The sequence below is a fragment of the Molothrus ater genome, chromosome 4 (genome assembly GCF_012460135.2).
Source record: "Molothrus ater isolate BHLD 08-10-18 breed brown headed cowbird chromosome 4, BPBGC_Mater_1.1, whole genome shotgun sequence".
In the NCBI taxonomy this organism is placed as follows: Eukaryota; Metazoa; Chordata; class Aves; order Passeriformes; family Icteridae; genus Molothrus; species Molothrus ater.
This window is the reverse complement of record NC_050481.2, coordinates 49,158,145-49,184,711: the sequence shown is the minus strand read 5'-3', so window position 1 is coordinate 49,184,711 and position 26,567 is coordinate 49,158,145. Positions and strand designations below refer to the sequence as shown.

The window sequence follows — 26,567 nt, the reverse complement described above, 5'->3', positions numbered from 1 at the left end:
TTTTCCTTCCCCTTTCCCACAAAGCCAGTCAAACACTCATCCAGAAAAAAATCCAAGACAAGATGCTTCTCAGAATCAGATTCTAACAGATACAAAGAAAAAAGAAAAATAATAAAAAATATTAATGACAAAAAGAAACTGGCTAAATCCACTGTTCCTGTACTTTTCTTTTATTAAGATAGATACATCTAAATAATCAGTGTATATTTGACTACCTGACTGAAACTTTATATTGCAGAGAACATGGGTCATCTTGTGCTTCTACAGTACTCTTAAATCAAGTAACCACTTTAAGAAAGAAAGAGCAATTCTTTAATTTATAAAAGGTATTGCCATGACATGTCATAAAGACTAATCCTGCATTTATGAGGGAAAAAAACAAGATGACATGCTAAGTCTTTTCCAAATTGAATTCTTTCCCTTTAATTAGATTCTCCCCTATGTGTAGAATGGAACAGTCTGGTAGGCAAAACGAGTGTTGTCACAGCAAGAAGATGGAGTAGGTTTTATCTGCTAGCTACTTGTGAGCACAGATAACAAGACCTGTCACTGGATCTATAAGTTCACAGCAACATTTGCTAAGTAAATGGTTATAATTGTTTCTAATCCCATTGTTTAAGTTAAACTGCAGAGCCCTAAAATTCTGCTTTTTTATTTTCATGTAAATTATTCAATCTCTAAATAAAGATCACACCTCGGACTTATCTGCTAATTTACAAATATCCTTACTTTAATGTAAGTGCTTAACACAGGACACAAGCATAAACAAACATCATTCTCCTTAAACAGAAACACAAACTCAGAAATTGTAACCTGAATTTCTGCAATTGAGATGACCAATGAGGCAAGAAGGATTTCTGTATTCTGCAGCTTTAATCTCAAGTGCCATCCAAAAATAACTCTCACCAAGCCTGAAGGTAAACAGTGTGTAATCAAAGCTGATGAGAAATACCAAAACTAAAGCAAAATGTCTTATGAAACAGAAAGTTAGGATAGGCTGTCTCAGTGAAAAAATGTAGCCAAAATGTTTTGTAGGACAGGCAGCCTATCCATATGCTTGAAAGGAATCAAGGGCCACAGATTTCCCACATAAAATGACTTTGACTGATTCAGACTGATTTCAAACCAGGGATTTTTCAGCTCCACATAAATTTAACATTGATCAGTTTCTAAATCAGGAAACAGAGCCACTCAAAAGATGATCTATTCCTTACCAGGCTTAAGGAAACCCACAAGGTCCAGGACCAGCTTTGCAAAACGGCACTGGACCAATCCCAAGCTCTTGGATCAGGTGACACAGGCACCAAAAGCAGGAAGGATATAAAGCACAGGTCACAGCACTAGTTAGAAAAGTAGGTAGAATGTTAACTGAGACCCTGTCAGGTGGAATGGTTAAGGCTCCAGCATAGATGCTGTGCTGGGGGAAAAAAAAATTAAACAGATTATTATCAGCAACCACCTCCCACACACCTTGTCTGCGGCCCTGCTATTTGGAGCTCACAAACACTCTCTGTTCCTGCAAAGCCCAGAAACAAGGCTGCATATTCCTGAGCACAATCTGCCTCTCCAAGAACAACTAACTGCATGCACATAAAGACATTTCAGTTTCCCTTTTTAAACGAATTTATTTTCAATTTCGTATGGGCTGGCATCATGACTTCACCTGTCACACCTTCATCTGCCCTCTGAAGCACATATGACAAATTTATGGCTAGTTACACATTAAACTTTTATCAAACAAGGTTATCCAGAAATGTTTTTATCCTCAGATTACCCAGACTGGTAGCAATAGTTTTGAGCCACCTATTTTTACTGCCTCATAGTTGAGATCTTAGAACACATTTGAAAGAGCATTCTACAGCAAAAAATTTTTCTTCTTTACTGTAAAGTTATACTTGATACTTGTAGTATCAAATTACGCTCTAGAGATAAAAATTTGAAAATTAAAAAATGGAAAATAATCTATATGGAAATAAAGAATAAAAGTGTGTTTCTATCTAAAGTATCAATATAAAGAACACGTTTAATTTCATTAATTCCTAAGTGTTTGCAAATAATTTCAAATTGCTAACACTAAGTTAGTAGCCAGTTCCTTAGACCAGTGAGTAAAAATAAAAAGCTCAAGACTCAGACACAGAAAAGAGCACTAGAGTGCCAGCTTTTGCACAACGAGACTATGGGGGCTCTCAAGAAAAGCAAATTAAGATTTTGCTTGTTGAAAAGATTGTTTGTGTTCCATGTACATTAAAAACATTTTGTATCTCACCTAGGTAAGGTTAGCATATATGCACACTTTTAACTACATCTGCTAAACTGCCTGAAAATTGGACTACATATTCCTTGCCTCCAGTAGAGGAACAGAGCTCAGGTACATCAAACCAAAAAAGGCCTCTATATTTCCAGTCTGTTTTTTTATCAAAGGTTGAACTAAAATAAGGCTCATTGTGCAAACGTCTCAGCAAGGCTGAAAGTTCCCTGCAAAGCTACGTGTTGTCTTCAACCAAATTTCAATGGGACGAATCAGAAATATTTCTAAACATACAACGTACAGTATTTCTAAATATTTCTCAACATACAACATACTGATGCAGCCAGTAGAGCTCCCTGAGAAGGCTCTGCCCATAGTGCTCATGTACAAAAACAAACCATGTGCCCGAAAATTAAATCAAACTATTGTATTTGCTTTACGATCCCCCATAAACTAAGCTGATCAATCCATAATAAAGTGGAAGGAGAACACAACAGAAAAGCAGCTGCACTTACTGGCATTTATATTAATTACACTGAAGTGTGGCTGAAAGCAGATTCAGTTTCAACAAACTTGGCTATAGAAGACATTGAGCAAGAGGAACAGAACAAACTACCATATTACTGGCCTGAACTGCAACATGGAATCTTGAGCTCTTGACATGCTAGCCAAAAACTCTGTTCTTCCTTCTTATCTACAAACTCACCGATGCCCACAAGTTATTGAATACTGAAGGAACTAGAGTTTCTGCGAAAGGGGACAAACACAATGCAAATCTGCTACCGTGGTGGCTCTCCATGACCATATGCAACCCCAAGCGGAATTAGAAGGAAACCTTCAGCATCTGTCTCTGACTTCCCTGTGAAGAAGAAATTGACTGTCAGGATCCTGAGATAGGGCTACTATTTAATCATGCTAAGAAATAAATGCGTAAGTGATGACAGGCATTCAGAGCACTACACAGTCCCTAAAGAAAGCTTTTCATCTGCAGGTTCTGAGTCAGCTCTTATGTGCCAACAAGAGCATGTGCTTTAGAGCTTCAGCAGGATCACTCAAGAGGAACATGCCACACAGCTTCCTAGGAAAGGCAGAAACCAGAGACACTTTAATGAAGACAGCAACATATGTCATTGTGTACTTCTGCAATTTCCACTCCATCAGTCATCTGTATTCCTGCCTTCTCCTCGGCTATTATGTGGAGCTCTTAAACTTAACAGAAAAGTGTCACCTGCCCAAGCATGATCTGAGCAGTGCTAAAGCTTGAATCTCATTTACACCAAGATGTCTTTGTCTGGAAAGAAAAGGTCAGGAGATACAGGGCAGGATTTTGCAGATGTAGAATTTTACTTCTACCAAGAGTTGCACAGAGCACACACTCCTCCTCCTTGGGGTTAGGTGCCTCTTTGAGTCAGTACTCTGTTATTCTAGGAGCAGCTCCAAGCCCACAGAGCCACACCATGATACATTTTTACACCAACTCATCTTGTGCTAATGATAGCAATGTAATTGTCAGCACTGGCTGCAAGACTGGAAGTTTGGGGCTCATTCAGGGGTTTGCTGCTATTTATAATGTCACCATTCTCACATTTGTTTCTTTATCTCACTGCAGTGAAGCTAAGGTTTTCCAGCAGTTTCATGAAACAACAGCTCCCTTGCAAGCTCAGTGCAATGAAAAGCACAGTTGGGCATTCCTTGGGAAGCTGACAGAGACAGAGGCAGAGCAGAAATTTGAGTGTTCCTCAAGGGAAATCAAAACCTAAGTTTATAAAATCAACCCTGCTCTTTCTGCCCTCAAGCACTTTGAATTCTTTATAAGAGCAGCTTTATCATGAAGCAGATGATTATGAAGAACCAAGACTCAAACCTCTCCCATCTGCAGCCAGGGGAGTGCCATCTCATGGGGAATATTTCCTTTCATTGTCATTCTTGATTTATGATGCTTCAGAAAACTGGCATTTCCTAAAAAAAGTTTGCTTGGGACAAAAAAGACACGCTCCAGCAGAAGTTTCTGAGTCAGCTCTAATAATTATATTGCAGAATCATATCAAAAAATCATTCCATATGGACCTTAGTCTGAGTCACAGATAGGTCAAAAATCCTGAAATCACCTCTACCTGCCACAAATCAAGAGGATGACTTTAGAGTGGGACATGTGGCACTGCTGTCTGTGGGCAGAGAGCGCTGGTCTTAGAGTTCCAGGTGCAAGCAGGTCCCTTCCTGCCAGTCAAAGCTGATGTGCCACTGCAGGACTGAGCCTCCACCCCTGAACACGCCAAAGGTCAGCAAGGGCTGAAAACTACCACCCACATATTTCTGTACTTTCTCACTTCCAATGTCCTCTGAAAAAGTGGGCTTTTTTTATTTAGTTAAAGTGTCTCACATTTATATTATGTGAGACCTTTATATTAAACGTCTCAAACTCTGCATTTTAAATTTTTGTTATTATTAGTATTGTTGTTGTTGTTGCTCCTGCTGTTTAAGCCCATTGGGAACACTGAATGCCAGCAGGAAGGCACTAAAGTCAAACCCCTCAGAACACTCGGTCAGATTTCAATGCCATGCAGAAGTCTACAACTAACTAAAATAAATGAGTTGTTATGCTGTCGACAGGCTATGCATGGACAAGCCCTTTAAAAAGGTTTTTTCCAGGCATACAAAACTCTTAATGCACAGAAAAAATTATAGTATGAAATACAATTTGAGTCTACCTAAACATCACAAACAGAACCATGTTTTCACAAGAGCCAGTGCAGAAAAGTGGAGTTTGTGACCAAGAATTAGAAAAATATAAATAAAAAAAATCTCAGGAGAATTTAATGAAAGAAGTCTGTTTACAAAACCTAGCTTCTCAGTAGGTGGAGACTGTACATCCATCCTTAGTCTGTATGTTTTCCCAAGAAAAATACAGAAAAGAAAGAAAACCCAACAAAATAGCACATGAGGGAGTGTTCAATGAGCACAAGCAGCATTAGACAGTGCCAGGGACACACCTAAGACTGTTTTGCTTGCTGACAATAATCAAGGGAGATCATTGCTCTCTAATTACACTTTTAAAAAGTCTAAACCTGCAGGCACCTGTTAAATTCACAGCTCTCCATTTGACAATTTAAACACCTTGCTGGTTTTTATACCTTTAGCACCTGTGTAGGAAATGCACTTCCTAGCACTGGGCTTCAAATAAGCCATTTTCTATTTAAGCTGTTATGTGTTTCCACAATTATAAAACCCTTTGTTATTCTCATAAGACCACACACTAGTCTATCCAATAAGTTTATGAAATCCTTCAACAAAACAGTCAATGCCATAAATGGATGAAATGTTACCTTACCACCTAAAAGGCGATACAGCTGCTATACTCCACACAGACCAAATTCTTCCCTTCACAGATTTATTTAGGTATAGGTATATATACAGACAGAAGGTAAAGTCAGGGACTAAAGCTTAAGGCAGCACCAAGCCCTTGATGCACAACATTAAGATTGCAACAACAGTAAACATGAAATACAATAACTGGGAAGGTGCAATTAGTCATTATTTATGCAAAAAGCACAAAGCAAAGTCCTGTGTTTTACCAGCACTTCCATCAAGATCTAATCTGTTATCAGAGATTTCATTATGATCCACATTTCCCAAATATCAGGCAATTTCAATACTGGATACTATTGCTGGATGTACAAAACATGTTATGTTAAGCACCAGAAAGCTACACAAATCATATAGTAACAAAACCAAAAAACAAAGAGAATTTTCTGGCTTAGAAACCTTGACAGGTTAAGGAAAGGGGAAACTTAGCTTAACAAAAGCACAAAGCAGACATGAAGTAGGTGTTTTGATATCTCTGTCCTCAAACTGAGGGAGTTCTGGTGCCAATTGATTCTGACACAAGTTTTGGCCCTGGCAGATGATGGGACCCCCAGCCTTTCCCCAAGTAAACAAGTCTACTTCTTCATGCCTAAAACTGTTCAACTAGACAACAGGAACAGCATTTCAGGCTCTTGTGGTAAGAATGTAATGCCTATCACTTGTTCTGTCTAAGCAGGAATGGATTTGATACTTCTACACTAGAATTTTTTAAACATCTGAGCTTTAAGCCTGGGCAAGGGACATGACTATCATGTCTGGCAGTACTCCGAGAGGCCACGTTTGACAGCTAGTGCCCACAACTAATGTCCAGTGATTCAAACAAATCAGTCCAACTCTACTCCAGCACTGGACCACCAAAGATCTGTCAAAACTGTAACAATCATTTATTTCCTCCATTGTAGTATAGACAATATCCCTCAAACAAGTCTTTGGACACAGTATCTAAGCTGGCTCTTATGCACCTTTTTAATGTGTATCTGCAGCAGAAAGTAACCATGCTTGACTGCTTCCTAGGGTTTAGCCCTGTGGTTAGGCAAAACCCCAAATGTCAGGTTCTAAGTGCAGGATCTCACCATGCAGTTCCTCACGTCCAATGGCAAAGCCACCACAGAAGTCCCTGTCCTGCCACAGCTGTCAGCTCTCACTGCAGCTTACCACTTGAATCAGCCAATGCAAGTATGTGTGGAGCCAGATGCCTGAAGTGGCTGGGGATTTTAAGTCTTTTAAGGAACAGAAAGAATGTTACAGAAGTGAGAGCTTATCAAGCTGGCTTTGATGCCAAGAAAAGTCTTGTGGGATGGTGTTCTTTTGCTACAGCAGAAGGAGGAGTGAATACAAAAGTTAACCTACCACAACTTCACCTCAGTAGCCTGAGGGATCAACAGAAAGTGCACAAGAAACAGCAGCAGACTTCTGGAGGTGGGGTGCTACCCCACAGCTCTCCAGGGAGGTCACATCAGCTCACTTCCCATTGTCTGTGCTGTGGAACCACTGAAGTGTGGGTGCTGGTGGAAGGAGGGAGGTGATAAAATTCTAGGAGCTCCTTTTTTGTACTTCTACAGAAGACAAACTCCAGTAAGGGATGATGTAATACAATCCAATAGGATACAATTCAGAGGAAAGAAACAATAATATTGAATAATATTGAACTCAAGAATATAAATAATCTGAACTGTATATGTTAGCTGCAGTTGTAAGCAGTTGAAGCTACAGTGCACAGCGACATTTTAGGTTGAGCTCAAGTAGCTTGTTAATTTGAAGGTATCTGGTATTAAAAGCTTGAGATAGATGGGAAGAGGAATAGCAGCCAACCTTAGAACTCTGTGATAAATGAAGCTGGAGACCTTGAACACAAACCACAGCACAAACCACTGCACATTGCAGTAGATCTGGTCAAGTCACCCAGCAAGCCACTTTTTAAAGTTCTAGAAAATACCTTTGCAGTTTAAACAGAAATCAATATACTTACCATTTGGGTACACACACAGAAGGTCTGGCATCAATGAAAATAAGTCAGCATTCTTTATAAATACTATTTGAAAATTTATAGGCTTAGCAGCCTTGGAAAGCAACAAAGCAACAACAAAATGAGAGGAGTGCATACGTACATGAGCTGCTTGGCCGATAGTGAGCCCCTGGGTAGCGCCTGCCCATAGTGCCCTCAGCACATTCCCACTCTGGCAGCTGCTCCCAAAGTGCAGATCCAAGTTCTTACTGAGGGAGAAGGAAAAAAAAACGTGAAGATTTAGTACAACAGCTGTATCTTTTTCATTAAAATGCTAATGATCCCTACAAATTCCAGGATAACTACATCTATAAATTATTCAGTCATGATGTCAGAGGAGACGAACTGTTGTGCTATACATGCAGCACAAATTTATTATTGGTGGTTGGCCTCCATTAATAAGCACACATAAATTTTGAGACACAAAGAAATCTCAGGTCATACAGTAGCTTCTTCTGGTCCATTACAAAGAACAACAAACACTGCAAGAATGAGCTTGCTACTGGCTTTTAATAGAGATAGCCAGTAGGTGAGATTTAAAAACAATGTTTGTCTTAAATTCTGTGAAGCAATCATTAAGCAATCATTTATCAACTGTTTACTATAGAAGCAAAATTTATCCTTGCTACATAACACTGACTGCTTTGTTCTGTTCTATCCAGCAGTGTTTTCACAGGAATGCAGGCTATTAACCCATGTATCAATATTCTTGCACCATCAAAACCCCTAAGCAAACAAAAAATTGCATGGCACATCTTACAGTCAGTGTGGAATAACAAATCCAAAGTCTTAACTGAAGTGCTCCTGAAGCTGTCATATCACCAGTATGAAATGTTTTATTCTAAAACCAAGTCCCATTGTTTTTTTCTTTAGCGTAGGATTTTGTACCAAAACATGACTTTCAGCTCTTTTCAGCTTTACCTTTTTCTTAGCTTTCCTGAATAGCCTTCATATTCCCAAATGTCTATCAATATATATTGAATGTTAATTGCATCATTTGTTAAAATACATTCCCTCTTATTTCATTTACTCCCTTGCTGGAAACACCAGGAAAAGCAGCAAATTCTGAGGAGTGTTTTTCCTTATTCAGTAAAGATTTTTAATGTCTCAGGCTGCAGTTACAAGCACAAACTTTTTCTATCCAGGAAATAAAGAGAAATATCAGGACATAGACAAAATAGCACTGCACTGAGACTGGGAGATCTCCCAAATCTTCAGGTATGTCAGTTCCCTTACTGAACACAATGCTAGCTTATTCCTGAATTACATAAGCCTTTATATATACTGGCATCCATGCAATTCTCTGGTGAGCTGGTCTGGGAGCCTAACACAGCTGAAAACTCCATATACAGACATATTTTCAGTCAGATTAGGCTCCTGAAATGGGTGATGGTGGTTGCACAAGTATTGGTGGCTAGTGAGAGCAAGTGGAAAGAATAGGACCATGGCAGCCTGAGCTAAAAATGACTTTAAATGCAATGGCATAACATTGCTACAGCCTTTGTAGATTACTTCTGAATAGACACCTATAAGACTGCACACCTGACAGTCCAAACAAGAGGTAAAGATCTCCACTGTTTTCCAAATCAGTGCTGACAAAGCATGTCCTGCTCAGCTCCCCTCAATGGGGAAAGTTCAGTGAATCAATGAGACAGTATTCTCTTGTCACTAAAAGAATTCTGGCTGTTAAGAAGAAAAGGAAGTGGTATGCAGTAAAATTAACATTCATCCAAAAAGCCCTGCATTTCTTGTGCAGGACAATATGGGACAACTCCTTGCCATGGGTCAAACAGACCTTTACAAGTTTTTTTGATGGCCTACTAGCTCAACTCATTGTAAAGTTGTGCAAGGAACAAACCTGCAGATGGTTGCTTCCCCTTTTCTATTTTATAAGAATAAAACTAAAAATACATATTTATTAGTTGAAAAAAATTAAGTCTCTCCTCACCCTAAATGGATCAAATTCATAACAAAATACAACAGAACAGTCTTCAGCTGTGCAAGAATTAGAAAAGAAAATGACTGAGGGGAAAACAGACTGTAACAAGAAGAGAGTATTTACCATTCTTTTCCATAGCTGGTGAAAGAGTTTGATCAGTATGTATGGAGCTGCAAGATTATTCATTTGTCATAAATGCATTGTTGTCTTTCTAAAAGGTATACACTTTCCCTAAGCAATCTCACTAAATTATATCAAATGTCTACAGTTGAGACAGGCTTCTCCTTCAGCACCACACCTTTGAAGGGGGCCTTTGCACCATACCATAAGAAAAAATCCTAACAAATAAAAATTAAGACTCCCAAACCTTACAATCATGCTCTCAAACAGCTGAAATAAAGTACAGTATGGTCTTCCTAAGGTACTGTGCCCACTCTGGGAGCAAACCACTCTTTGTAGAGGTCAGGACACAAAAGGATTGACCATTTTTAAATATCACATTTAAAAACTCCATAAATCTCAGAGGAAAAGACAACATAAAGATAGATTCTCATTATAGCAAAGGCTTCATCAGTTACTGCATAAAATGTGAACTTCAAAGATTTACAAGGTGGATTAAAGCTAACTATCAAAAGCCAATTAGGAAGCAGGTGTCAGACAGCAAGTGAAATTCAACTGCTCCACAAAATAATAGTGATATTGGGTTGCATGTACCAGAGAGGACATACCCAGATCAAGACAAATGAAGATGCTGCTAGGGTTTGGTTTTGGGGTTTTTCTGTGTTGTTGTTTGCTGGTTTTTGTTTAGTTTAGTTTTGTTTTTGCTTAAGAGCCATCTTTTGTGGCTCAGACCACCCAAAGCAACCTCCCCTTTCTTTAAACACATCCACTCACAGAGGTAAACCTCGGGGGAATTTCTTCTCTTCAGCAAGCTCAGGGAACTCTTACAGGAATGTGACCAACCTTGCTGGTACCCAAATGCCACAGCTAAAACATCTGAAAACTAGCCCTTGTTTTCCATATGTGCATCTGTGAGACTGATAAAATGGAAGGAGTACTCAAATGTTGCTTTTGAAAAATCCCCATATCATGCATGTACAGGTTTGGATTTGGTTTTATTTTTAACTGTACACAACTTAGATATCCACAACTCCACATAAACCTGAGTTAAACCTGAATGTACCTGATAAGTCAGATCAAGACTTCACATTACTTTTTAACCTGTTGGTTCACATTTGTTTTGTAACAAATGTGTTTCTGAACAGCTTTCTGTGTTTTTTTGCTTCTTATTATACTGCAAAATTGCTTAAAAATGTTTTAAGATGATTTTTCCATCTTTATAGTTGAATTTAAAACTACATAGACACAAATAGACATATAGCCTTATGGCTTCACTTGAAGAAAAAATTTGATATAGCTCTGCCTAAAGTTTTCTTTCAATTATTATCCTTCCTGATAATCTTCACTGATTCCTTTCAGGTGGCCATCTCCACTCTGCAGCAGTTACAGAGAGCCATGGAAACAAAACCTCAGCCCCAGCACTGCATACCTGCTACCCAGGGAGCACCTGAAAGCACTTCACCTCAGGCCAAGTCCCTTTTAGGAGCTGTGGTGACAGAGCTACCTGCTACTCATCATCACACATAATTTGGACACACATCATCTTGGAAAGATACCATGACTTTGAACTGAGAACTGACATCTTCCTAAGCCATTTTCTTTACAGAGCTTTTCTTGCAACTCTTCCACATTTCTCAGGTTTTATGACTGCTACATAGTTTCATTTAACTTGCATTCATGTTTTGATACTAAGAAAAAAAACCCCAAAAGACAAACTAAATTTTGGTAGTCTTTGTGACTTGTTTTTTCTCCAATGAATGAGTCAAACCAGGAGTTCTGTCTATACAGCTAGGCACACAGAATCTAGTTTACTTGAATTCCCTTTTGTTTCAGAAAAAAAAAGTCACAGTCCAATCTCCATTAGTATTAATGGCCATTAAAGCTAAGTGGTGTTTCACCCAAATTTATTTTCTCACACATGCTGCTGCTTATGAGGTCAGCTGACTCCTTCATCTTCCCTAGTTTTCTAGAAGCAACATCTGCTATAAATACATTTGTGTTCAAACGTAAATATAGGTACATTCATATTGGCTGCCCTAATCTCATAGAACAGATTGTTGTACAACCTACCCTCACATACCCAAGAAAAAGCATATGAAAAAAGGAGATGACTGCAAATTAGCTACAGAAGTCATCCAAGTGTGACTGACTACATCACTCAACACTGGCAAGGAACAGCTGCACACAGTGTGGGGAAAGAAAAGGTTATTGCATGATGTTTCTCAGGGGACAGCTACTCAAGAAATCACACTCCAGCACTCTCTGTGTGATATTCTGACAAACAACACAATCCTACCTTCCAAGTCTTGCTTTGAATACCAGGAAATAGGTCTGCTAAGGAATGGTAAGAGGAATGCTGTGCATTGTTTTAAAAGCACATACAGGCCACAGGTCCTATACAAAACAGATCCATTACAGCAAAGGGTTCAGAAACTGAAAGAGGCTAATCTGGGGGGCTGGAAATTTAAATTCATCTGTAAGACTGGTCAATGGCTCATTTTAAGAAATCACAGTTCAATATACACACAGATTTTGTGTACATAATTGCATATATAATGCAAATTTATTGTTTTTCACTTTGTCTGCATTCAAAGTAATGACTGGCAGCATTACCTGTTGGACAACAGTAGCAAAACACAATCCAAACGAGCAAGCAAAGTGCCAGCCAGGCCATTAGGAAGTTGTGCTGCTGATTTCTGGAGACACCTACAGAGACAGCACTTTCATTTTCTGTACTAGGAACAGCTATTGGACATGGATCTGACATATCAAACTGCCTCTTGGAGAAAGCACAATATTGTCTACTAGCCACATCTCTTGTATCATTGCATGTTCGACCTTTTTGGAGGTCATCAACAATTCCTAACCATTAGTTTCATTTAATAACTACCAACAGTTTTTAAAAATAGGTATTTTCATTTCAGGAACATTTTTTCCCAAGTCTTCATTTACCTAAGAGTCCTCATCCGTGCTTCCAGTTTTGCCTGGCAGTGCTCACACCAAGGAGGTTATGCTGTCCCCCCCACCTGCCTTTGCTTAGGCAGAGCCACCCTGCTTCCCAAACAACTCCCTCCCCCATCACCTCCGCTGGCTGGCGCAGGATTAAAGTGTCCCGGGATCCGGAAAGACAAGAACAGTCCCACAGACAAGAGGATGTCCTGCCTGCACTCCAGCCCTGCTGCAGCTCCTGTGGTTTTACCACACTTGACCTGACATGCTCAGATATCTGGGAAGTCCTGTCCGGTCCAAAAAGTCTGGCAACTCCATCATTTCTCCTTCCAACCAATCCTCAGTACTGAAATTCTTGTTGCATGCAGACATTCTTGCTTGCATGTCTCTGTTCTGTACACTTTCTGGATGCCTTTATGCTTCTAACTCCTCCCCTAACAAGCTTTGATTTGGATGCTTTCCTTCTTCCCCATAACTGAGAAGTCCTTCTTGAAGGCTTTTCTTTTTCTTGGTCATCCTTTCCAGGTACTGTGCCACCCACCTGTTTAACTGAGGTTCCCATTCACCATGTAGGGAGGGATGCTATTATTTCCCACTCTGTTCTGGAGGGCATCATCACTGTCAATCACTTGAACGAATTTCCTAATGTTTAAGGCTTTATGATACAGACCTAACTCATCAAAAGCATATTTTTCTGAAATTTAGCCTCTCAGTACTTCTGCAGGCAGATCACATAGCGCAAGCTGAATTCAAAACATTCATGGTCCCCTGACAGACAATACATACTTTCTCAGTAAAGCACACATGCTTTTTACATTTATTCTACATTATCTTAGTGCAGATTTTATTCACCAAACGTAACAGAAAACATCAGGGCATTCTGTGCATAACTACCTATATATTTTAACAAAGGAAAGCACTGTCTTTAGCACTTGCAAGTTTGTTAAAAATACAGTTAACCTCTTCACTCAGTGCAGCTATCTGAACTGGTATCAGTTAGTGATCTCAATTTTACTTGCTCATTGGTAAGGATTTGTTAAGTTAGAAGTAATGCTGCCCATTAAAAAGAAGAACTGTGGTGCTCTGAGCCTCTGGGGCTGCAGCAGGTTGGGCTGTGTGCCAGAAGGAAGCCTGGCAAGCTAAGGAGCTGTGGGAGTGCAAAGGCATTACACAATCAAAGCAGCCATCACTGGGAAACACAGATCTCCCCATAAAGCCTGAACCAAGAGGGCAATATTTCAGACACATAGTCTGAACCTCATTTACAACAAGATCCATGAAAAGTATTTTTCAAATCTTACTGTAAAAACAGTATTTCTAAATGAGAAGGTATTTATTTCTTCTGAACTTAGAAATGCCACTGTGCTCTTGCTTTCTGTGAGAGGCTTTCCAAGCACAGCTAGGTTTTCTATTGTAGCATTTCACCACTACTCCACAGGGCTCTGCCAGGTCACCTCCATCCATGAGGACTGTACTAAGTAAAACTCTTGTAAGGATCACATCAGCAAAAGCCCAAAAGAGTGCTGCTGCATTTCAGAAACTTGGAAAGGCAATAGTGATGGAAAAAACTTCCTGCCTCTATCAGCAGAGAGCAGTCTCTCCACAGGGCTCTGCCAGTACAACTACTTGTGTAGCACAGACCAAGAGATGTGTATAGCTTAGCCCAAGTCATCCAGCTAACAGCACTTGCTTTATGGGCAGATAGTTCTAGACTTCTCATATACCTTTTTTCAGAAGATGAGAAATCCTGCTGGCTTGCCAGGTACTGGGAAATAGATCCCCAGCCTGGAAAATTCATGTGAGAAGGAAGGGAAAGCCATGGCATCAGATGCTGCTGGGGAGCATGACAGCAGATAATCTCTCCACACACACAGCCTCAGCTGCAGTCACAAGGCTCTGTGGCTGTGGGCCTCCCTCCCTCTCCAAGATCCACAGAGAACCTTGTGGATACATCACTGGAGGCTGCACAGAACACTGATATCCAGCAGGTGTCTGCATTAACAGCACTACTGGCACCACAGAGGAACAGCACTGCTGTGAAACACCTCTGCTCAGTACAGCTTTTTCCCACATGAGGTGGCAGAGCAAGTTATAGTACAGCTACTCTGCAAAAATGGATACACCAAGAACTCTTGCTAGAGTACTAGAAGAACTGGACTGTCACTGCTCATGAACATCATGATAAACAATGTAAGTGCTGCATAGAAATACAGGTACATCCAGTCTCTGTGCTCAAACTTCAGTGTTTAAGATGTGAGACATGAAAGGTTCAGAAGGAGTGCCCCCACCCCAGAGGATCCCCAGACACGGAGCAGGTTACTCACTCTTCCCAGCTCCTTGTGGAAAGCCTGTTCAAGAGCACCAAGTTCTGGAGCACCAGCACCCTCTGAGGTCACTGCAGAAATCAGGCAAGCTGCAAAACAAAACCAAATCATGTATTTTAATTTATGAAGAGTCAAGAGGCATTAATAAAAACTACTGAGCTTGCAAAGGTGCAGATACCAGAAGAAGCAGCAGGAGCCCAGGAATCAGAGGAGCACTGACAAATGACTGAGTAACCCAAGCAGCCACCTTCAGTTTACATCCTTAAAACCATCCACATTCCACAACGTGCCCACAGGAGAACTAAAAGCAGAACAGAGGATCCAGGCATCCCATTTGGGCAGGGGTCTTCCCCAGCCTAGCAGGGGTCACTACCTGCTGCCAGACCATGGCAGCTCAGGTATGTAAGAGACACATTGCAAAGCACACTTTAAATTCTCTCTCTCCACACTGCAACACAGAGCTGCAGTTTTCCCCTGCACTAACACCGAATAGCATGAAGAAAATTAATCCAGATGATAGACATGAGCCCAAGTTATGAAAAAGCAGCAAGAAGTGCTCAGTAAACAATGAGTTCATAAAAAAACATGTTTTCAATTATGCTTGCATTCAGCAGACATCAAGTATATAGTTTATTTTTGCAATGTCTGTACACTGCATCACAGTCATTTCACCCCTGGAAAGCGGTTACATTAATGCTGTGGCATTTGGTACTGAGAAATATACATGTATTTTTCAGCACCAAATGCCACAAATATACCAAAATATATATAAAACCTCACACAATGAGGTTATCCTCCCATCAAAAGATCCTCCAACAGCAGCAACATATCTGTCAGTCAAACTATGTTCTAGGATTCAGGGTGGTGTTCAACTTTCTGTTTGTTCCCCCATGTGGAAAAAATAAATATGCAGGACCAAAGATACAAGTCTCATCTGCTGTAGAACTTATATAATATTTTTTTCTTTATTAAAGCAAAAGCCAGGCTAAATCAAGCCAAATTATATTCCATTTTAAAGAGAGGCTTATATTTTTCTTTGTTCTAACAGAAATCCAAGAACTATAAATCCTAGAAAGAGCTGAAACAAAACAGATCATTTAAGAGAGCTAAATACATTCTTGCTAAAAAATATATTTGTCCTTTGAAACTTGGAAATATAACTTTTTTACACTAGATAAAAAGTAATTTTAAAATATAAAGCTTTTTTTAAGAAAATCAAGAAAATATACTCACTGCATTTTCAATAATAAATTTTACTTTAAAAAAAAGTTCTTCAGGAAGAAAACATATCAATGCTTATTAAACTGATACTCTAACCCAATTTAGCACATTTGTGCACTTCTGTATCAGATGATCAGATTTCAGTATTCAAGAGAGAGGAAAAAAGAGAGAGAGAAAGAAAGCACACGTGTTTTTAACACCTTCCGACCAGGAAAGCCAAGAAACCAGCAAGTTCCTGCTGAGATACATGGGTTTATAGAAACAAAACTTTCTGGGTCAAGTGCTGAGACCCCAGACTTCTTCACAGGCTGAGCATACATGGCAGCTTTTCCAAATTATTTAAAAGGTTTTCTTCCCAACATAATGAAAAAGATGCATCTGTCTGTTGTGGCATTGCCATTTTTAAAATTAATAGTTTTCATCCTATACATCAAACTTGTTCTAAACCATGCCTAAAGTAACTGCAACTGAAACAGTAATCAATTCAATAAGCTCCAAGATAATAAAATAATCTCAAACTCAAAATCTTTTTCTCCTGAAAGGGGAGAGATTTTTAACACAAACTAAGATAAGATCTGCTGCCAGTTCTGAGATCAGAGGAAAGCCTGAAATACAAAATACAGGTCTCAAAGGTAGGAATGACCAGCCTCTTCAACAAAACAGCAAACAGAAAATTGCAAAACAAAGTTTCATCAACAGATATTTGACCTCTGACCAAATAGGATCTTAACACTGATGGCATAAATTCCTGAAACTGTGCTGCCACACACCCAACATTTTCTATTTCCCAGTTGAGAATCCACCACCCTGAGTATTTTTCCTTTCCTCTGAATCCTGCTGAAAATGTCCACTTCTCCACCCACATTTTTACCACATTGCCTGCCTTGAAAATTGGCAGACTTGAAAATGAAGAGAGGAATCTTTTTTCATCCTGTTTAGAAATCCTCATATTTCAAGAAAGGCTCAGACAGCCAACAGTGGAGCCAGCTCAGCCTCCCAGATCTATGCAAGCAGCAATAACTCATTTAGGGCTTTATTAAAAGCAGCAAATTGAAAGGCAATAACATGCAGGCACTGATACTCTTAGTAGAAAAGTAATTAGCAAATGTCTAACGCCCACAGCTGACAAAATAGTAAAATAACATTACCATTACTGAAATAAACAACTGGCTGGTTGGGGTAATAATAGGCACAAGTTTAAAAAGTTAAGTTGTCCTTAATTTCTTTTTTTTTTTTTCAAAAGATGTGGTGGTAACTACATATATTTGAAATGGGATTTCTGAGTACTTGGATTTTCATAGGACATAGACCTGCAATCCTGCCTTCACCTAGTCTAAGAAAGAAATGATGAAGCCAGTGTGAAACCTGATCTTGAGCACATTACAGAATTTCAGCTAGAAATAATAAAAACAAACAGGAAACTCCAGTCAGCATAGAAAAAAAATCAGGGAATTATTGCTCTTCCTGAGAAGCTAGAGCAAAACATACTTTTGTACATATCTCAAAACAGAGACAGACTTCTGACAGACTCCCCATGGGTTTGTAACATTTAAACTCAGGCCAAATCTACTTTCTTGAGGTTTAGCAGGAATTTACCAACCTAGGAATCACTGCAGCTTTTTCCTTCTTCCCCACTGCAACTTGTGCCTGGTGGCTTCCTACTAACAGCTGAGAAGGTAGCTGGTTTTACAGCTCTCCTTTCCAATTCCTTGTTATTGGTAAGGGACTTGAGAGTTCAGGTTAATACAAAAGAGGCAGGTCTCCAACCACCAAATTTCAGCTGGAGTCATTCAGTACCAAAATCAGTTGTGTACTTTAGAAACTCTTTCTCCTGAAGCACACAGGAAAACTTAGATTAATGGTGGGTTGCTCAGCAATAGCATTGTATTTTTTTTTGTCCTTATATAATAAAATAACCTGCACCAGCAAGATCTTCAGATGTTTCTGTTGACATTGAATGAGGAACTCTGATTTAAATCCACCTACATCTAAAAACTGACACAAAAAATCAAAAATATTCATCAGCTCTTCTCCCCTGCCCAATAGACAACTGCTTCTCAGATGGGCTTCAGAAAAGAGCAGGCAGACTGGAGCTGGGGGTGGCATTTCTGTCCAGGGAGAGCAGCAGATAGTCTTCCACTTCTTCACATTGAAAGCTCATTCTATATGAAAATAAATCCGTCTATTTGAGTCGGGGAGTACAAATTCTAAGAATTCTATCACTCTGGAGCACCCCTCCTGTTTCCATTACAGTAATGGCTATATATTGCTACTGGACTGCAAACCTGTTTGTTGGGCAGGATGAAAGGGTGCAAAAGTCAGTAGAAATCCAGTTGCTCTGGGAAAAATAACTACAGGCTTCACAATTCCTGCACTTTTAGACTGGAAACAGTTATGAACTCATGTGTGAGATTGAGACTATTACATATGTACAGAATTCATCATACAGAGCTGAGTGAACTGGTATCAGAACAAAACTCGTGACAGTTTTCATATTGCAGCTTCCTCTGGGCATGCACAGACATGCAGACGTGCCACATTCACATTATCAGACTGGGAGCCCTGCATTAAATTGTCTTTTAAACAGCAACCCCAGGATCCTACATACTCCTCCATTAAAATTCACTTCTTCTTCCAACTTCTTAATAGAATAAAGAAGTCATCCAATGTAACATCAATAATTAATAAGTACAGCATGGCCATCTATTTTAGGGATATATTTTTCTCTTTCCTTCTAAAAAGTACATGAACAGTGTCTAACTTCAGTCTGTCAGACAGCCTCCCAGTAAGCCTCATGCAACCACCCCAAGAACCTGGGCTGCTGGGGTTTGTTTCCAAAAGGACAGAAGAAGAGCTTCATTTTTATCAGCTTCTAGGGGTCTTAGTCTGGAAATAGTATAAAAACAAACAAACAAACCTCAACAAAACAGCCTGACAACCATGGGGGATTCACATAACATAATGATGGCTAAAAAACCCATTGCAGATGGGATGGAGAAGGCTGCTATCACACCCCAAGAATTCCCTGACACTTTCAGCATCTACCTTTCTCTGCATCCTACCTTCTTTGGCTGTAGTTTTTGCCAAATCCACAGAAAGAAGCATCAAACACATTAATTCACTTACTGCCTAGGGGGCCAAAAGGAAAATTGCATCACTTAGATGGTTTTACCTTCCCAAATTTTTGAAGGTCAGGAAGAAGCATTTCTTTCACAACTAGTGGATAAAATGTGCACTGAAATGCACATGGCACTGTTTTATTTATGAACCCTGACAAGTCCAATGAAACTGAAGAGATTTGGTGTTCCACTATAGGCAGGAGGGGTCCCTCTATTCTCCTTCCATGTTAAAAAGCATATTCTGGACACCCTCCAGGAAAGGGCAGGTGGAGGCCTCAGGTCCTCCTGGGACACAGGGCAAGTGTCCTTTGCTCCCTGCTCCCCACAATGAAGACTGACCAGGGGTCACTGCAGAGGGGACTGTGAGGACGGAAAGTCTCAGTATTTATGAAGGATACTAAGGTCTCCTCCCTTCATTTTAGTCATTCTTTTATTTAAAAATATCCAAAGCAGATATTGAAACATGGTTTCTGTTCTTCCTTTTAAGGTTTTGATCAGAAGGTGGCACGTGTGGGTGGGACTAAAACATTTATGCCACTCTGGCCCAAAATTGCATTTTCATTTTAGCAAATCCTCCTCACCATTGCCCTCAAAACACTTATGCAGACCTTCACATTGCCAGTGACTGCTCCCAAACACCAGGGTATTTCTTCAGTTCTCTGGCTGCATGACTTACTGCTTTTCTCAAGTCTTATTGTTTGCTGAACTGCTGCTGCACAGACATCAAATCAGAAGAAATCAAAGCACTGGGTGACACTGAAGCAGAATTCACCTTCAGCCTTGGCTGACACCTCCCAGTGCACAGCACTGGCTTCAGCTCACAGGGTCCTGTCATATTGTGCACTCCAAAAAGCCCACTTGGAATTGTGTTCTGCTACTACAGTGACACACAAATCATACTACCTCACCATTAAAAACTTTCATAGGAATACCTTACACTTAAAGCCTGAGAGAACTGGTATTTTCACTAGTGACTAATTCAGCTTCCTCAGGGTGAACCAGAGAGCCAGGGCAAGGAGCTGCTCCAGAAAGACCTGTGCTGCTCTGGTGTGAGGTCTCAGCACGCATCTATCCAATGTGCAGAAGCCATTGGAATAGGGACAGCTTAGAAACATCCAGAACACAGCTCCAGCATTTCAGGGCCCTGCCTGAAGCAGGTTTGCAATGTGCTGAGCATCATCCCAGCAGCACAACAAAGCCTTGTATCCCCCTTTCTGTCCCTAAGTCCACTCCTCTCCAGCTTTCAGTATCACTGCAACCATGACTTACAACAAGAACCAGACAATTCCTGCTAGTGCAGAACTGTCTGAGCAAACATCTGGGCTGAGGCTGACAGTGCTCAGGATGTTATGCCAAAAGCACAGCACAATCAACACGGGTACATTATCCTTCAACAGCAACTCTTCAATCAAGTACCACTGCAGCATGTTTTCCCCCCAGCAATCAAGCCATATTTTCTGTTTCCTCATCTGCCCTGACCCAAATTTTAGAGCTCACAAAAGCCCAACACACAATTTGATGATAGCACTTCAGCAGCGAAACAAGTATGATTTGAAAACACTTAAGCAGCTGAGTTAAAAAGAATTTTTAAAACCTTAAAAGTGGAAATAAAAACTTGAATCAATATTTGAAAACAAAGCAGTCTAGAATTTCTCTCCAAAAATCTTATTCTTAGCACAAGGGGGTGCAGCACAACTAGCTGAACAATTTTTGAATATATTTTAGGAATAACTTTCACACAGGCATCATATTTTGAAGAAGGAATTGAAAGCTAATATATGTGACAGAGACCAACCATGAGCGTTAGAATCAACTGAAGATGCTCTTCCATAAGCTGGCTAGGGAGAAAAACATCTCAGAGTGATATGACTTAGCAGACACAGCATACTTGAGACCAGGTTTTATCTGTCACTTACAGACCTGTGGGTGATGAGTATTCAGGTCACACACACACACCACTTCTGCAGCAGCCCACAGCACAACTATTCATGTGATAAACACCCAATGCACAGTAGAAGCAAGAGGCAATGAATAATGCAGGAGATCCAGTCACTACCACAGCAGATACCCATGGGATCTGGAGGCAGCATTTTAACTTAAGTCATCCTTCCCCCTCCAGGGTGCAAGCACGCTCCTCAGTAGTTCTCTCTCCACCTCAGGTCCTGCATATACATTAACAAGTCAAACCCAGCAAACCAGGACAAGTAGTTACAGAAGAAACAGGGACACAGAAATGCAGTGCACCCTCTCACAAGATCATATTAAAATATTACATCATCTGCTCAGCTCAAGAGCTCCACAAACCAGGAACAGTTTCCCCAAAAAGGCAGACCTTTGTTGACACTTCCCAAGAGATGTACTTTCTCACCATTAAGAAAATAATTTCTCAAAGCATTAGCTAAACTAAGATAAATTAAAACAGAGCCACACTCAGCCTTCGCTTATAACTCTGCCTGAATGAAGACAGGTTATTAAGTGCACACAGCAAAGCTGAAAGAACATCAGAATTTGCAAGTCACCTCCTTAAAAAGGCATTATCACCTCTGCTTTAGGCACAAACTCTCCCAGGAAGTCACATAAGTTATTAATTCCTATTCTGAATACCATTACAATTGTATACTTCTCCACAACCCTTCTTGATATTCTTCAGTACTTTGCACAGCTTATGCTGCACAGAACAAAGTGCTCCATCTTAGAGCACCCTTGAGACCCACCACAGCAGGGCAAGGCACAGAGATAACAGATATCATGACACAAGGCACCTGGCAGTGCCAGCTTGGCTTCTCTGGCACACTCTGCCTTTCAGTATCCTGCTTAGTCAGCCACTCTGCCAGTACACCTGGCCTTCACACAGCTTTGCCTGAGCCTGGGCACTCATTTAATCTGCAGATTTAATATGCCATTGCAAGGGCACATCTCTGTCTCACATCTGTGCTGTTGCATGCTATTTCTTTTACATTATTTTCATATAGCCAAGAAAATCTGCATAGGAAAGCTGATGTAGCAAGAGAGCACACTGCATTCATTAATGCCCATGCTTAAAATGACTGCACTAAAAAGAAAAAAGAGGCAGAATAAAGGCTCATGTCTCTCTCCAGTTTCAGTCATAATCAACTTTAATGATGCTGTTACAAGACCTCAATCTCAGCTTCAAAGCTAGCTAAAAGTCAATGAAGAATTTCTAGCTTCAACAACAAGTACTAACAGAAATCATACTGATTCTGCACTCCAAGGCAACATATTGCAAACTTTTTGGCCTGTATGGACTCACTTGTAAAAATGAATCCTCTCATCTTCCTTACAAGCCTCTCTATCACTCTGGTTTGCTGTGGGACAAAATTTAAAAAAATATTACAGCACTTTTTTTTTTTTACAGACCTTATGCAAGCCTTTGAAAGGTTTGGAAAAGACCTCTGCATACACACGTAATAGAACAGGTTTGATAGCTACTTATAATAGTGTTAATAGCCTTAATTCTATCTCCATCACCTCAAATATAACAACTGTTGGGGTTTGGGGGCTTTTGGGTTGGCTTTTTGTTTGGTTTGTTTGTTTTTTTAACAAAACAGGGTCAGATAGTACTTGGAATTAGTTCTTGCTCAGAAGAACTGGTGGTGAAGAGAAAAAAATCTTGGGTTAGCATTTTCCTTCATTAATCATCATTGCTGGTGAGCTGACTCATCTAGGGTTGATGTCTAAGGAAGTAAAAATATTCTATCAGTTGTTTTTTTTCACTTAACACTACAGTTCTAGTGCTATGCAGTATTTTCTCAATTCACTACCTCTGATAGGGAGCCCTATTAATGGTGCAATCACCTGATTAAAAGAGTGAGATTAATTTTCCAATCATCTTCAAAAAACATGCTCACATTTTTCCTACTGTCTTAAAAACTCCTATGAGCCTAAAATCTCTTATCTAATGCATTTACTTCTACTGGTTTTACTGTCTTTTATTTTAAACCAACTTGAGGCCTCTGACAGAAGAGATACTGCAGTTTCTCCTGAGAAAATGATAATTAACTATTCTAGAAACAACAGGAAAAAATACTTTTTCCGGGGAAGAGAAATTGGGAAGATAGAAGACACAAACTTATCAGCTGCAGAAAGATCCAGAGAACCACTACTCAAAGAAAAAACTCAAAGAATGGCTGTCACATGACAAGAAATTTGGTACTCACATGCCAGAGAAGCAGGACTTGTATCCTACACTTGCTTCCTGTATGGACCAATGAGTTCCCACTCTTCTCAATATGACTCAAACTGCAGAACAGCATTAACTGTGCTTTTACTAAAAGTTATATCAAGTTTTCCTTTACCATCCTACTGGCTTCAAGAGTTTACTCCTCTAAGCTGAGCCATTTTCTACCCTGAAACACGCAAGCATACTCTTAATTTATTTGAGAAAAAAATCTTTTCCGACAATTGCAGACAAATCATCAGATCCAAACAACCACATGGTCTAAGACTGCAATCAGCAATTCTACTTTAAAAAAAATGGCATTTGTCAGTAACAACTTCTGCTCATGTATGATGACACCTCCAAGAGCTACAATGCATGCTCACAAGTCTGATGTGGCATTTAGTCATAAAATAAAAAATTAAGAAGCCAATATTGATTAGGAAGCTTTTCCAAAAGAAAACCACTTTAGAAAAGGTTTATTTAACAGAAGAGCGACAGTAATACTGCTTTGCTACAACAGTAATACTATATTGCTTTTCCCAAAATATGTTCATTTATATTCTTTCCAAGGTCTCCACTCCTAGGTTTTAAGACCTAGATTTTTATTAACAAGTGTTGTGTTTCTGTTTATTTTTTAAAATCAGCTTATTTACAAAATACATGAGAAGTATCTACGCCCGTATTAAATCAAAGTTTAAAATAATTTCCTCCTGAATTGAAAGGAAATTTTCCTACAGGACATCTCACACACTTAATTAAGCAGCTAAATGGTTATATCTATGCATCATGTCAATGCTAAAAAGTTAAACCACAGAAATTAAGATTTCACTTCAATATTGCAGAATCTTCAGTAAAATAGCCTGTACACTGCTAAACCACTTTCATTAAAAGACAGGAATGCCATCTCAGAGCAGACCTGATTTAAGCAGCTGTTACCAGATGCTCCAAAAGGAAGCAATAAAATTCCCTAATAATTCCTAACTAATAATATTGCCTTGCTCTATCTCACTTAGATCCCTATCATTTCTGGCTATTAATTAAAACCTCCTGTCATCTCTCTATTTTTATAAGGTCTCAATTCCAGAGAATTACATTGAATTTTTTCCAATTTATGCAGAACCATCCATGTCAGTAAGAAACCAAGGGGAGTCAAATATAACCACAGTGAGAGGAATCTCATCTTTCAACACTGCATGCCCAAATTGATTTTAAGACAGAATAAGAAGCAGGGTTTTTTCCCCCCAAAGACTACCCTGGATGTGCACTGCAGTGCTTTGTCCTAGCATTTCAAGAATGCCAGCAATGTTTAGCATTTTGCTTGGAGGTACTGCAGGAATGTAGGGTCAGCAGTGGCCACAGGTGGTCAAATTTACTCAAAACAGTTAAGGTAATCAGTACAGCAAAAAAATGTAACCTCTTGAAGAGAGACAGCAGGACTGGATAGCTTCCAAAATGAGCACTGACAAAGACTAGAAGCTGGATTGGACAGGACAGTTCTGGGGCTCTCTGTGTATTGATCCTCTCTGGCTAAACTGTGACAAAAGATGTAAAGTATTATGAAATCAAAAAGAAGGTGCTCTACAACAAGAAGCACAGCATATGATAGAACAAATTGAACTGAAATGCTGACTCTTTGTGTTCAAAAGTAATTTTCCTCACAGGTCACCACCAAATGGAACTTGTTACTGTTCAAGTGCAGAATTACAGCTCTAGGAAACCAAACCACTGACCAGTCACACATCATGGCTAAACACACACAGCTGAAATGGGACCACCTGAAAGTCAAAAACATTAAAATTCTCCACCAGACCCTTCAAAACCTAAATGGTGCCAGAGGTGGCTAGAAAGCAGTACGTGAACTAAGCATCTACAATCTCTGCTGAAGTCACAAATGGGAAGAACAATGACTGTCATTTTGTAACTCCAGTTTACCCACCTGGAAAGCTGCTTATTCTCAGAGCTACTGAGGAAGAACGAGCAGCTTCAAGACTTCTGTCAGAGATAGGAGTGTGTATGTGTATATGTATATACATATGTATAAGTATGCATTGAATGGACACAGGCCCACGCTCTACCTGCCTGCAAAACCAGCTAACTCAATTTAAAATTAACTTATTCCCATAGTTAAAAGCAACAGTGAAATTTAGTATTATAATTAAGCTTAGTATAAATTTGCAATATGCCAAAACAAGAGCTGGAAGGGTCTTTAATTTCACACAGGCAGAACTTAAATAAGAACGGAGTCCTGGACTAAACAAGTTAAACTCCATGTATGAACAGGTAGCACTCACAAACAATCTTTTTATCTACACTAAGCTGCAGAAAGTAGAAGTCAGAGCTGCTGTTCCACAGCCAGCAGAGTGACAGTAACTGTACAGTTTTACATCTACACTGATTTAAGCCAACTGTCCTTTTCAGCAGCACTTGGCCTTTGGGCTGCCTCCACCTCCTCATCCCAGAGACATGGTCACCAAGATGCATCTTCTTTGAGGGATTACTTTTCAGCTGGGTCCTCAAATTAATCAGATTGGACAGGGGGCCAGAAAAATGCCATGGATGAGGAGATGGCATGTTGTAATAGCTTGAAGAAGATGGACTGACACCCTTAAACAGTTGCTGTTAACAGCTTTTAAAACATTCATTTTGGAGCAGTCCAAAGTGGTGTGAAACCATGCCCATAATCTTTCACCATGCCTTTAAATTTTGTTGAAAGATGTCACATCTGGCACATGTGACAGGCCAGGAGCACTGCCAGCACTAATGGCTTGAATGACACATGTAACCAGTGTGCTTAACTCTTCCCTGCTCACTCTGTTTTTTCAGTACTGTTCAAAAATAGAAGGATTTTTTAAAAAATTAAAAAGAAATTTAATTGGGGTAACGTCAGAAGCTTACAGAAATGCACACATTCTGATCTAATTTCAGCACAGCCAAATAGATCATCCTCATTGTCTGAAGGAGGATGAATAGCTGGCCCAGAAGCAGACCTGCTCCTTGTGACCTGGAAAAGAAAGGGAAGGTGATCCCAGAACTGGTCACACAAAAGCCCCCTCCAAGTATCTAGAAGTTTCTGGCATTTGCTGCCCACAGAATCAAGCA

At 39.8% G+C, this 26,567-nt stretch overlaps 1 protein-coding gene across 1 annotated transcript in view; it reads right to left on the bottom strand.

Annotated features, from left to right (window-relative positions):
- Nucleotides 1-26,567, bottom strand: part of APBB2 (amyloid beta precursor protein binding family B member 2) — a 162,309-nt gene that overhangs the window by 93,074 nt on the left and 42,668 nt on the right. The window contains 2 exon segments of the mRNA XM_054514594.1: nt 7,720-7,825; nt 14,949-15,037. The gene's annotated coding sequence lies outside the window, so the exon portion shown is untranslated.